The sequence below is a fragment of the Thermobia domestica genome, chromosome 2, assembly GCF_964235325.1.
Source record: "Thermobia domestica chromosome 2, izTheDome1.hap1.1, whole genome shotgun sequence".
NCBI classification, from domain to species: Eukaryota; Metazoa; Arthropoda; class Insecta; order Zygentoma; family Lepismatidae; genus Thermobia; species Thermobia domestica.
Window position 1 is genome coordinate 221,308,968 of NC_137455.1, and position 11,658 is coordinate 221,320,625.

Here is an 11,658-nt window from a genome sequence, read left to right on the forward strand (position 1 = left end):
ATATTATTATTATTATTATTTTGGGAGTGAAAGTGAAGCAGACAACTAATCTTGATTCTAGCTTCGCTAACTTATGAAATAAAGACTTTACACAAAATTCTACTTTGGTAGGGAGCTGGGATCGAATTTGGTACTTCATGATTTTAAAGTTGAACTAGTCCTTGCATGAAAAAAAAAGAATTTCACTTCGTTTTCACGACAGAAAGGATCGAATGACTTTCATGTCTTAAAATGTGTAATGTTTTCTCAACGAGGATCGAACCAGCAGGACACGGGAATCAAACGCAAGACCTGAGAATCAAACGCAAGACCTGTACTTCACGACCATTGAGTTGAATTAATCCTTGCATGAAAAAAAAAAAAGAATTTCACGTATATAGCACATCGTTTCACGACAGAAAGGAACGAAATAGAAATATTTAATGCTCTTTCACTAAGAATCGAACCAGAACCCTAATATATGCTTTTATTTTGAAAGTTCTCTCATCGGAATCGAACGCGAGACCAGTACTTCACGGAAAGGAACGAAATAGAAATATTTAATGCTCTTTCACTAAGAATCAAATCAGAACCCTAAATATGCTTTTATTTTGAAAGTTCTCTCATCGGAATCGAACGCGAGACTTCACGATTTAGAGTTGAATTAATCCTCGCATGAAAAAAAGAATTTCATGGAGTAATCCACCGTGAGGTGAACACTCTTTCACTGAATGTCAGTGCCTCGCATATAGATTAGATTTTATTTTTTTAAAAAAACTTATCGTATTTTTTTCTAGTCGTCTTGTATTGGGTAGCTAGATTCCCCACCTCAGCCCCCAGATCCATCTTGTAATGCTAAGAATAGAAGTTCCCAGGTTTTCTGCGAAGAGTTTTGAGGAGTGTGACCTGATCTTATTCTCACGAAACGGCTGGAAAATTTTCGTCTGGAACCTTCTCAGGAAATTGAGTTGATAAGACGATTGTTGTGGTTCATGGATGTTTTTAAAACGTATTGGTAGCGGAAGCACTTCTCATAGCATATCATAATGTTTTAAAAACGTAGGATGAGAAAATGTGTATGCTCAAATCATCAGGGTTGATTGTATTGCATGTGAAAAGTATTATATGGATATTCACATGACAAGTAATTAAAATCACTTAAGTTGAAGCCGTGATGAGATATTGCGCTATAACATTCCCATAGCACAAAAGATTACGCCCCCACGAAATGTCTGTAGGTTATGAACTATTTGTTTTATCTAATTTGGTCTTGGGATTTTCACGAATTCACTTGTAAGTGTTCATGGGAATAGAATTTGTTTGCAGACTGTTCTTTGATCGAATAGACCTTAGTTGCTCAGGGGAATATCGCATTGCATGAATCGTGAATATCGTATTTTCAAACGTATACAGCATTTGAGATTACATGTATGTTTGTTGTCGGCTTCACATACGAACATACTCACGTGCGACTGAAGATAGTGTAATCTGAATGCGAAAACGCTGAGTTTGTGTAATGAAAAATAAGTCTGTTAATAGATAAGATTTACTAAAGATGATATTTTGATACATCTATCAAATAATGTGTGTGAATAAGGAAATGAAATTGAATAAGGATATTAAATGTAGCAGGGGAGAGGTGGGGAGATTTTATTCGTTTGGAAAAGCTCATATGTTTCTTGAAAACAGTTATCATAATAAACTTGCTTTATTTTTGACTTCAGATATAAGTGATCGTATTGCTTTGCGATTGCGTTTACCTTTAATGTATATATGGGATTTATGAATTTTTTGTTCGTGTGTTTGTGAGAAATTCTATTTTCGCTGAGTACATTTAATCACGTTGGTATCAGTTTATTCTTGTTGATGTAATTAAATATATTTGTTCTTCGATTAGGACATTTCCTGAAGAATGTAGAGATGAAAGACATGAAATTCTGATTAGGGCTTGTGAAATTTCGTAAGGCTCCTTTCTCAGATAGGTGAGTGCTTCGTCATGTCGCTGCGGTGTAAGTATACATTAAATCATTATTTTTAAAAAGAAAGAAGAAACGGTTGTATTGAAATGTAATATTTGAAATGATTAAATTTCGTGTGACGTTTTTATTTGACGTCATACGAATGTAGAATAAAACCATTGAACAGAGTGAAGTGTGTGAAGTAGACCTTTACGAATTGTGTTGTGCTCATCTGTGTATTAGAAGAGATTGTCAGCATACTGAAACTCTACGTTTTAGTAAGATAAAACATAGTTGCTATTCTCTCTTTCTTTCTCTTTTAATCATCTCTAAGGTGCTACCTAATTTCTATAGATAGTGATTATTTGAATTATTATACGTATTAGCATTTCACGTTGTAATTCCTCATTTGAATTAACTTTTCTTGTCTGTCTTTAAAATATAATTTGAAATGGAGTCCCTATTACATAACCATTCAGTTCATTTTCCTATACTTCAGGCTGATGGAACTCCAGCTACTTTGTTTACACAATCTAAGTATTACCAAGGGAATTATGGTGTCTTATGTTCCTTTAAAGAGTATGTACCATCATATTCAGAAAAGAAAGATATTGAAATTAGAAATTTGTACACGCAATCCCGTTATCAGCGATGGTTTTTTGATTTATATTACCCCTGCTAGCATTGACTTTCAGGAAATGCTAGAGTTAGGAGGACATAGATATTTTTTATCCGTAGTGTCATCACTTATCAAAACTTGCTGGCCATTACGTGATGCAACTTTTTTTCGCATTAAAGGTTCATCTGAAAAATTTCAGATTTGTGCAATTTATCAAGGTGTGGGTAATCAGATACAGCTACAGGAACGATTAGCCAGATATAAGTGTAGGTGCATCTTTAATAGTGTAATTCAAATTGCGGACCTATTGTCAACATGTGAAGAAATGTGTAAGAATGCATCATGCATTATATCACAGAATACTACACTGATAGACCTATCCGCTTTCGCAGATTTGTTCAAAAAACGTAACACATGGCTAATGTAATTTGTCATCTGAATTACCTTTTCTTGTTTGTCTTAAAAGCAATACATCTTCACGGGTAATCACTTAACGTACGGACAGCTAAGAAAAAGTATTCTTCAGTTGAGAAAATTTCTTTTCCTATTACAGTACCAATTTGACAAGCTATCAAATTATGACTATTCCAAAGATAACGTGACAAGAAAAACAGATTAATTCATTTGTTCCCAAGTTAATGCGAAAAAGAAAATTTGTCAACTATAGAATACTTTCTTTTTCGTTTGTACAGAAAGATTATATGACTCAGATTTTTGTCTCATATATCATCGGAGATATTCTGATTCTTTTAGAATAGAATGCAATTTAATATAATATTTCCATGGATATAGTGTTTAGCATTGAGTTATTCAGGTTTATTATTTAGTTTACTTTTACGTTATTATATGTAGGAATTTATTTTCTTGTTCTTTGACACTACTTGCTGAAAACAATACATATTCGCGTCAAATCACTTAGAGCACGTATTTTCTGTGTAGGAAACTTGAGTTCGACTCTTGATTGATTCCAATTTAATCTGTAGATTCATGTTTCGTATAGCCTCGAGATATTCTGATTCTTGTAGAATAGAATGAATTTTAAATGTAATATTGACCTGATTATAGTGTTTAGCATTGTATTATATATTCCATAGCTAGTTATTTAATTAAGCATTGTATTATATATTCCATAGCTAGTTATTTAATTACTATTACTGTTAGTATATGTAGGACTTTATTTCTTGCTCTTTAAAATTACGGAAAGAATTCATTTTATAAGTATAGTATTTATATAGTTTAATAGTAGTGATTTTTGATTATTATTTCAGTGCTTATTTAAGCGATATTTTCGTAACGTAGATAGTATTAGTATTGGAATTAATTATTTCATTGTTTTTCGTGGATGTACGTGTCTATATTATGGGAAACCTGAGTTCGACTCTTGATGATAATTAGTGTAGATCGAATTCCACGTTAGGCTGTAGATTTACGTCTTATATAATCAAATCAAATCTAATCCTTCTAGACTAAGTTTTTCAAAGAATTGATAATGAATGGGGAATTTATTTACCTCTAATGTGATACTTAATTGCTAAAAATAGTGATTATTTAAATTCTTATACGTATTATCATTTGAATTACGTTTTTCTTGTTTGTCTTAAAATAGAATTTGAAATGAAGTTCCTCATACATAACTGTTCAGTTCATTTTCCTAAACTACAAATGGATGGAATTCCAGCTACTTTGTTTACAAAATCTAAGTATTACCAAGGGATTTATGGAGTCTTATGTTACTTTAAAGAGTGTGTAACATTATATTCAGAAAAAACGATATTGAAATTAGTAATGCGAAAAAGAAAATTTGTCAATTATAGAATTCTTTCTTTTTCGTTTGTACAGAAAGATTATATGGCTCAGATTTTTGTCTGATATATCGTCGGAGATATTCTGATTCTTTTAGAATAGAATGCAATTTAATATAATATTTCCTTGGATATAGTGTTTAGCATTGAGTTATACAGGTTTATTATTTAGTTTACTATTACGTTATTATATGTAGGAATTTATTTTCTTGTTCTTTGACACTACTTGCTGAAAACAATACATATTCGCGTCAAATCACTTAGAGCACGTATTTTCTGTGTAGGAAACTTGAGTTCGACTCTTGATTGATTCCAATTTAATCTGTAGATTCATGTTTCGTATAGCCTCGAGATATTCTGATTCTTGTAGAATAGAATGAATTTTAAATGTAATATTGACCTGATTATAGTGTTTAGCATTGTATTATATATTCCATAGCTAGTTATTTAATTAAGCATTGTATTATATATTCCATAGCTAGTTATTTAATTACTATTACTGTTAGTATATGTAGGACTTTATTTCTTGCTCTTTAAAATTACGGAAAGAATTCATTTTATAAGTATAGTATTTATATAGTTTAATAGTAGTGATTTTTGATTATTATTTCAGTGCTTATTTAAGTGATATTTTCGTAACGTAGATAGTATTAGTATTGGAATTAATTATTTCATTGTTTTTCGTGGATGTGCGTGTCTATATTATGGGAAACCTGAGTTCGACTCTTGATGATAGTTAATGTAGATTGAATTCCACGTTAGGCTGTAGATTTACGTCTTATATAATCAAACCTAGTCCTTCTAGACTAAGTTTTTCAAAGAAATTGATAATGAATGTTTGGATTCCAAGTTAATCTGTAGATTCATGTTTCGTATAGCATCGAGATATTCTGATTATTGTAGAATAGAATGAATTTTAAATGTAATATTTACCCGAATATAGTGATTAGCATTGTATTATATATTCGGTAGCTAGTTATTTAGTTACTATTACTGCTAGTATATGTAGGGCTTTATTTCTTGCTCTTTAACATTACGGGAAGAAATCATTTTATAAGTATAGTATTTATATAGTTTAATAGTAGTGATTTTGATTATTATTTCAGTGCTTTTCGACTATCGATGATAGATAATGTAGTACGTATTCCACGTTGATTTGTAGATTTATGTCTTATATAATCAAACCTAGGCCTTCTAGACTAAGTTTTTCAAAGAATTGATAATGAATGGGGAATTTAATCAACTCTAAAGTGGTATCTAATTGCTATAGATAGTGATTATTTAAATTCTTATACGTATTATCATTTGAATTACGTTTTTCTTGTTTGTTTTAAAATAGAATTTGAAATGAAGTTCTTCGTACATAACTATTCAGTTCATTTTTCTAAACTACAAACGGATGGAATTCCAGCTACTTTGTTTACACAATCTAAGTATTACCAAGGGAATTATGGTATCTTATGTTCCTTTAAAGAGTATGTACCATTATATTTAGAAAAAACGATATCGAAATTAGAAATTTGTACACGCAACCCCGTTATCAGCAATGGTTTTTGATTTACATTACCCTGCTAGCATTGACCTTAAGGAAATGTTAGAGTTAGGAGGATATAGATATTTTTTATCCGTAGTGTCATCACTTATCAAATCTTGTTGACCATTATGTGATGCAACTTTTTTTTCGCATTAAAGGTTCGTCTGAAAAAAAATTCAGATTTGTGCAATTTTTCAAAGTTTGGTAGTCAGATATAGCTACAGAAACGATTAGCCGGATATAAGTGTAGGCACATCTTTAATAGTGTAATTCAAATTGCGGACCTAATGTCAACATGTACAGAGCTATGTAAGAATGCATCATGTATTATATCACAGAATATTACATTGCTACTCCTTCTGTATATAGGATAGGTCAGTGTTTCTTTCTATACATATATGCTATCTTTTGTTGTTCAGCATTACGTCACTTGATGTGAGATCATCACATTAACACTTCTCACTTTTAATATTTATCTTTACACGTATGTAGTTCATTCATTAAAAAAGTAAACTTGCGATGTTTAACAATGATGATGATGAGCGTGTACAATAGATTTCAATCTTTTAATGGTGTCATTCATTTTTAATGTTAAACTTTCGTTTTGAAAGTAATTAATTTTCAGCAGCGGGTGAGGAGCGCTGCTGCACTCTACAAAACTCCTCAAGAAGCCAATATTATCACCCTGAGGAAATGCAAGGTGATTTCTGTACTTTTAAAAATAATTACTTTCAAAACCCTTTTGTGCTTTCCTCTTTTATCTTTTCATTTGCTTTTCATTATTTCACTGTACTTCAAAGGTAGCACTTAGTCATTTCCCTTACCTTTCCATGTATATGCAACTATATATAGTATTTTACTCAACATTATGCGTATATATATATATATATATATATATATATATATATATATATATATATATATGAAGAAGAAATGAAAACAGGATTATCTTGCGTTTAAACCTGTTAGAATATGAACTGCTCAAAGGAATGTGGCGCATCTATCTTTTAGCAATAGGTAAGTTTTAAATATCTGTTTTCAATAACAGATAAATAATTACTTTTTATTTAAAATAAAATACTTGTTTTCTTTCAAGGAACAATTCATGTTCACCACGTAAATTAACGATTCATTCTTGTTTCTTTACAGTACACTTTAAAAGAGGATACGTCTTCAAGAGACACTGAATCAAGATTTTCTACGATCAAACAGGTACGAAGACGAAACACTGATCAAAGATCATCTCTCTCTCTCTATCTCTCTTTTACAAATAAATAAGTTTTATAGCTTTCTTTCGGATAAAAAAAAAGATCCATAACTGCTTTTCGTCTTTTAGAATATGTATGATAATATTAATAATTACTTATTTCTTTTAGGTAAAACATTTGCTTCTTTTTTTTACAAAATTCAAAACGAAGTATTGAAATTATATAAGTTACCACCGGGAATTGAATTCGTGTGTTACAAGAATAAGTCAAATGCATACAGATGCAATATTCAATGGAACGGTTATTTGCTTTAAAGAAGAGAAAACTATTGGTTAGTATAGGAATATTGATAAAAAATACCATTGGTAAAAAATATATAGTATTAACTGTACGAATTTCTTTTCTAAAAAATAAGAAAGAAGGAAGGAAAGAAAAGTTAACTTTGACTTTTCGTGCTAAGAAAATATAGTTTAACGTTTTGATCAACACCGAAGCTATGTGAGTCATAAATTATTGTAGTATTTCAAGAAGTAAACTGGAGTTATTGAATGAATAATTAGATTGCATATTGACTGAAATTGCGATCTTTACTGGTATCAAATGGTATTTGCTTAAGAGAAAAGACAATTAATGATAGGTATTGTTTTATTTAGGATTTTTATATCTTCTTAAAATATGAAGATTGTTAGTGTTGCAATTATAGTTACTTGTTTTTCTTCCAGGAAACAAGTTCATGTTCACCGCGTAAAGTAACTGATTATTCTTGTTTCTTTACAGTACACTTTAAAAAAGAGGATACGTCTTTAAGAGACGCTGAAAACTACCTGAAGCAACATTTTCTACGGTCAAATCTGATCGAAGACGAAACACTGATCAAAGAGCAGTGACGCAACTCTCTCTCTTTTACGAATAGGTAAGTTTTATCTTTCTTTCAGATAAAAAAAAAGATCCATATCTGCTTTTCGTCTTTTAAAATATGTATGATAATATTAATATTTACTTATTTCTTTTAGGTGAAACATTTGCTTCTTTTTATTTTTAAGTTAAGATAAAGAAAAACCTATAGATACGGTGTTTTGTTCATTAGAATACATTATTCGTAAAACCTTTTTTCTTGCAAGATACAATCATTAGAGATTCAAACTGCACGAATAGGTTACTGCGGTTCGTTAAAGATATTAATAACATTCAATACCAAAGATGTATGAGATGTAAACCTATATTTACAAGATTCAAACGGGGAATTGAAATGATATAAGCTACTATCAGGAATTGAACTCAGATGTTCCAAGTATAAGTCAAATGTATACAGTTGCAATATTCACCGGTACGGTTGTTTGCTTTTAAAAAAGAGAAAACTATTAGTTAGTATAGGAATATCGTTGGTAAAAAATGATAGTTTATAGTATTTGCTTTAAAAAAAGAGAAAACTATTAGTTAGTATAGGAATATCGTTGGTAAAAAATGATAATTTATAGTATTAACTGTACGAATTTCTTTTTTAAAAATAAGAAAGAAGGAAGGATGGAAGTAAAAAAGTTAATTTTGATTTTTCGTGCTAAGTAAATATAGTTTAACGTTTTGTTCAACATCGGTGCTATGTGAGTCATAATTATTGTAGTATTTCAAGAACTAAACTAGAGTTTCGAATTAATAATTAAATTGCATGAAGATGTGATATTTACTGTTATCGTGTGGTATTTGCTTAAGAGAAAAGAAAACTAATGAATAGGTGTTGTTTTTATACTATACTATGCTCAAATTAAGAAACGAATTGACATTTAGAGAAAAACTGTTATTCTGTTGTCACAATCATGAGTAGGCCACTAAGGCATCCTCTACAACTTTACCCTCTCTAATGGAAAATAATTTTAAGAGGACAATTCAGTGATATACTCATTATGAGGCAACAGAGTAACAGTTTTTGTCTAAATGTCAATTCGTTTCTTATTTTGAACAGAGTATAAGAAAATGTACATACAATGAAAGAATGTCAAGAATACTTGTTATTTCTCGTTCTTGTTCTTTCTCATTACGGGAAGAAATAATTTTATAAGTATAGTATGTTGCTATAAGATAAGTGTACTTTTTGAAGATTAATTTATATTTTCTGATAATAAAAATTTGTATTTCTTTATTTCCAGAAAAGATGATGCCATTCCCCCGTAGTGTTGCAATGACCATTGTAGGGTATTGTGAAGATAAAATCAGAAGAAGAGGAAACAAAAAGATGTACTATATTTCTAGTGTCTGTCCAAACAATAAATTGATAAAAAGAAGATGGCACACATACGATGATTGTGTCAATGTGATGCTATTAGAACTTTATCAAAAGGAAAAAAAGAAAGAGAAAGTGTAGATAAAACGATTTTGGGGGTAAAATGAGACTTAGAGGGTAAGTGTATGCGAAACCAAAGTGAAATGATAAAAGAAAAGAAATGGTTAAAGGTGAAGTGATATTTGGACTACCATAAAAAGCCAAAATGAAGAAAAATGAAAGAAAATTGTAAATATTTGTGTATATATACATATATTAAAATAAAAAGAAAAGGAATTTAAATTCCCTGTAGATAAAATTTGTTGTGAAATTCATGCTTTCATCCCATTTAATTCTATACGCTGATACCTCTTACCGAGAAAGGTCATATTTGTGAAACGTATCTTTATTTGTTCAGGGTCTTTACATAATGTACAAACCTATTACATTTTAGGTTTGAGGAGTGTGGTGTCTCACTGATAGAGGATTTACAGCCAGTACTTCATTTTTTCAAATGTTCGATTCTCGATGATGGAGAAAGAGAGAGATAGAGGGAGCATTGAACACTTGAAAGCATTATATTGCTTCGAAATGAAGAGCTTCGAACAATGTATATCATATGCTACGCTAAAATCAATACGAAGTGCCATATATGTGAAATTCTTTTTTTATGCAAGGATTAATTCAACTCTAAATCGTGAAGTACTTTTACTTTTATTAAAGTGTAAAATTTCCAAACAAATATACAATGTTACTCTTGTGCAGATCACATCTTTGCAATCTGTTCCTACCTCAATCCGAGTTCATGTTAATAGGTAATTGTGATAAACAAAAACTGTGAGCATTAGTTCACCTGTTTACTTCTACTTTGTTCATTCCTGTATTTTTTATTTTTATGTTTGTTATTTTTCTAAAGCAATTATGTCAGGTTAGAAGAACATGAATCTTTTTCTTTCTAGTACGTGTATTGTTCTTCTACTCATAAATTCAATGAATTTCAGGATGCATGATAACTCTGTGATATAACGTTTATTTACATTGTCATTCTATCAACTATTATTTTTTCGTCTTAATCATATGTCCTTTTACCGAGAAAGGGTATATTTGTGGGGGCGTATCTTTATTTCTCCGAGGGTCTTTACATGATGTACAAACCTATTACATTTTAGGTTTGAGGAGTATGGTGGTTCAGTGGTAAAGGATTTAAAATCAGTACTTCGTTTTTCAAATGCTGAAGCTTCTTGGTATGCATCCTGTTGGAACTTAATGGCGATCCGTGCCTCATTTTGTCAATCATCACACCTTCAGTTAATTACTTTTAAAAAAAATAAAGATAACGAATTCGGAATTTGCTATAACTTAGTAGAATGAGAATGTATGAGTAGATCATGAAAACTCACGGACATGATGTTCGGAGATGAAACTAGGGACTGCATGCACTTTGCTACAGTGCACGACAATTAGTAATAAATTATGCTCATTATGTTGAGGAAGACGAATGATTAAGACAAATGAATGAATGAATGAATACTTAGTAAAATAAAAATATATAAGTAGACCATGAAAACTCACGGACACTATGTTCGGAAGTCGACCACAGTGGGCGGCAATTAGTAATAAAATATTATAAGCTTACTTGATCGGAGATCGAACTAGGGACCGCATGCACGGGGGGTTGCGGAACAATGCTCTACTATTCTAAGTATTCATCTGAAAGAATACGTCGTTGCTTTATCACTGAACCACACACACAAACTTTCACATATTTCTTACGTTCGAAACGTAAGAAAATATTTCAGTTTAACGTACCACGATTATGCTCATCATACAGATAGACAGACAGAAAGATATACACTTAGATAGTACTTATTGTCTTTTCGAGTGCAGAATAATACGCGTTCAATACTACACAGAGGTTTGTAGTGTTTGAGCCCCGTCGCCCAAAGCTTGGACCTCTCCCAACAAAAAATTTCTTAATGCACGCCTGTGTACATAGCTAGTATACGAATTCTATGACGGGAATCTGAGCATTTTAGAAGAAATTGATGATAATAATAGGGAATATTTTAACTACTTTCGTCCTTTTAAAGTAATATCACATACAGCTTAGACTATAATATGGAGAAAACTGTATAAAGTTCAACTTCCTAGATCCACTTAAAGAAATGAAGAAATGTTCTCTTATTTGAGAATAGTCAATTGTTTTAACTTGAAGATTTGTGCCCCATGATGAAATCGTGGGGTTCTGTGGATCAGTGGTAAAGCGTTCACCTTCTGTGATTGGGGTCTCTGGTTCAATCC

The 11,658-nt window shown here is 30.9% G+C and overlaps 1 long non-coding RNA gene across 2 annotated transcripts; it reads left to right on the forward strand.

Moving 5' to 3' along the window:
* Nucleotides 1-1,274: 1,274 nt before the first annotated feature.
* Nucleotides 1,275-9,713, forward strand: LOC145678379 (uncharacterized). 2 transcript variants are annotated; one of them, XR_014130368.1, is made up of 4 exons: nucleotides 1,275-1,961; nucleotides 7,042-7,104; nucleotides 7,878-8,013; nucleotides 9,245-9,713. It is a non-coding gene; the product is annotated as an uncharacterized LOC145678379 (long non-coding RNA). The 2 variants fall into 2 exon arrangements; XR_014130367.1 differs by lacking the exon at nucleotides 1,275-1,961 and having other exon boundaries at nucleotides 6,897-7,104; nucleotides 9,245-9,710.
* The last annotated feature ends 1,945 nt before the right edge of the window (nucleotides 9,714-11,658 follow it).